The 2439-nt window shown below is 33.0% G+C and overlaps 1 protein-coding gene across 2 annotated transcripts in view; it reads right to left on the minus strand.

The window, feature by feature from the left end:
- Tll1 (tolloid like 1) overlaps positions 1–2439 on the minus strand; it is a 196027-nt gene that overhangs the window by 31468 nt on the left and 162120 nt on the right. The gene's annotated exons all lie outside the window — the stretch shown is intronic.

Genomic DNA, 2439 nt, shown 5'->3' on the forward strand with positions numbered 1-2439 from the left:
TGTGTGTGTGTGTGTGTGTGTGTGTGTGTGTGTGTGTGTGTGTGTATTTGGCTTATACTTCTAGATCACAAATCCATCATTGGAAGAAGTCAGGACAGAAACTCAAACAGGGATGAAATCTGGAGAAAGAAATTGGGACAGAGGCCATGGAGGTATGCTGCTTATGGGCTTGCTTCCCATGGCTAACTCAGCCTGCTTCTTATAGCATCGAGGACTACCAGCCCAGGATAGCACTACCCACAATGGGCTGGACCCTCCCTCATTGATCACTAATCAAGAAAATGCCTTACAGCTAGATCTCATGGAGACATTTCCTCAACTAAAGCTTCTTTCTCTATTATGAATGCAGCTTATGTAAAGTTGGCACACAAAACTAGCCAATACAACATACTCCTTGTCAACTTGACAAATAAACACATTGCTATTAACTTACACCCTTCCTTTCTTACTCATCCCTATGACCTTACATTAAAACATAAATAACTAAAAAAAAAACAAAAAAACACCATCTTTACAAATTCCAAAACATTAATACCCTTTATAATACCCAAATCTCTTTTAAAATCAAAAGTCTTTTAAAATTCAGTCTCTTAATTGTGAGCCCCAGTAAAATAATTTCTTACTTCAAGTGGGAAAAGCCAGGGCCCAGTCACAATCAAATCAAAGCAAAACCAAATACCAACATGTAATGTCTGGGATGCACTTCCACTCTTCTGGACTCCTCCACTGAGCAAGGGTCAACATTGCTCTACATAATAATCTTGTATAAAGTTTTTCAAAATTAACTAACATTATATATATATATATGTATACATATATAATTTTTTCATTAGGACTGACATAAAAACTAATTTCAGAGTTGCTTCATGAACATAGTTATATCAGAGAACTTGTGTTATAGCAAATTGCCAATTTTGAGTAATGCCAAGGGATGTGGCTACTTCACCAAGCCCACAGAGCACACATGATTGCATGTACCAGATCTCCAGCTGTGTGCCTTCTTACATCCATGTCATAAGAGTGAAACTAAGTTATTTTATACATCAGTCCTACTGTTCACAGAGCATTGCCTGGCCAAAAGTAACAAAGCGAATTTTAAATTTAAAGAATCTATAAAGTTAAGCATACTTTGGAAACAGGATTTGGTTAATAAACTTTTTAAAGAATTTTTAGATAAAATGTACATTTAAAGTAATGTAAAAGATCCCAGATGTTTTGAATGTTTTACAAAAAAAAATCATTCATTTCATAAATTCAACTTTTAAATAAATATTTAGACAGCACTAAGGGAGGCAGTGCTATCCCCATCTAATCACTGGATCACTTAAAAATTTCAAGATACAGAACAGCTACAAAATAAATAGGTAGGCCCCAAAAATGTCTTTCTTTTATTAGAGTACGGTACTAAAATTCCACTTTGAATAAAATAAATACTAAATCAATAATTGAAAAGAATTTTTTTAAAGGTAATTAAATCTGTGAGAAAGGAGTTCTGGAGAAGAAGGAAGCAAGATAGGGTGACATGGAACTCAATGGAGCTTGTGAAGCATTAACTTCAATTACACTGAACACTCAGGCAGACCGTGGACAATGAAAATCTCTTTCATTTTAAGCAGAGGGAAGATGGCATAAATAGAATTTAAATTAACTCATTCTAAATTATGTACTATTAAAGCATAATTGGGATTCAGTTGTGTTAAATAGGTTGCTAGCTACACAGGCAGAATAGACTTCTTATAGTAAGGCTGATTCCAACCCATGGTTTTTCTGAAAAGTGAGTCTAAAATGCAGAGAATACAATTTGCTCGTGTTTATATATATTTTTATAAAAACTATATTTTTTACATTTTAGCTTTTTATGTAAAAGTGTACTTTTAATTACTGTTAAAGTATACTCACAGTCACAACCCATTAATGTTAGTTATTGTTATATTTATATAAAATATAAGTTTAATTATATTCCCATATTTCTATGGAAAGCTACAGAAATTATATAAATGTAATTTATAAAAGATATATTTTATACTTACCACAATGATTTCTGTAGAAACTAGTTAGACAAAATATGACATTAATTTTAGCCTAACATATTAAAGAAATATAAAACAGGAAAACAAATTTAGTGCTCAAATGAGGTCACATTTACTGAGTCAATAAATGTTATTTGGAAAATCTGCTGATTGGGGAAAGTCGGGTGCTATTATTACCACACACATGTAGGGAATAGTCAGAACGTGAAACTATTCTAGTCCTCATACTGGCCTTTGCCATATTTAAATTTTATATATGAACTATTATTCAAGGACAGCATTTCATTGGGGCCTATCACATTTATATACTAACATTAACATTAACTGAGTTGCCAAACCTAGCTCAGGCGTTCCACATGCTTCCCGCTTACAGAAGAAGAAGGAGAAGAAGAAGAAGAAGAAGAAGAAG

This window comes from Mastomys coucha, unplaced genomic scaffold, assembly GCF_008632895.1.
Source record: "Mastomys coucha isolate ucsf_1 unplaced genomic scaffold, UCSF_Mcou_1 pScaffold22, whole genome shotgun sequence".
NCBI classification, from domain to species: Eukaryota; Metazoa; Chordata; class Mammalia; order Rodentia; family Muridae; genus Mastomys; species Mastomys coucha.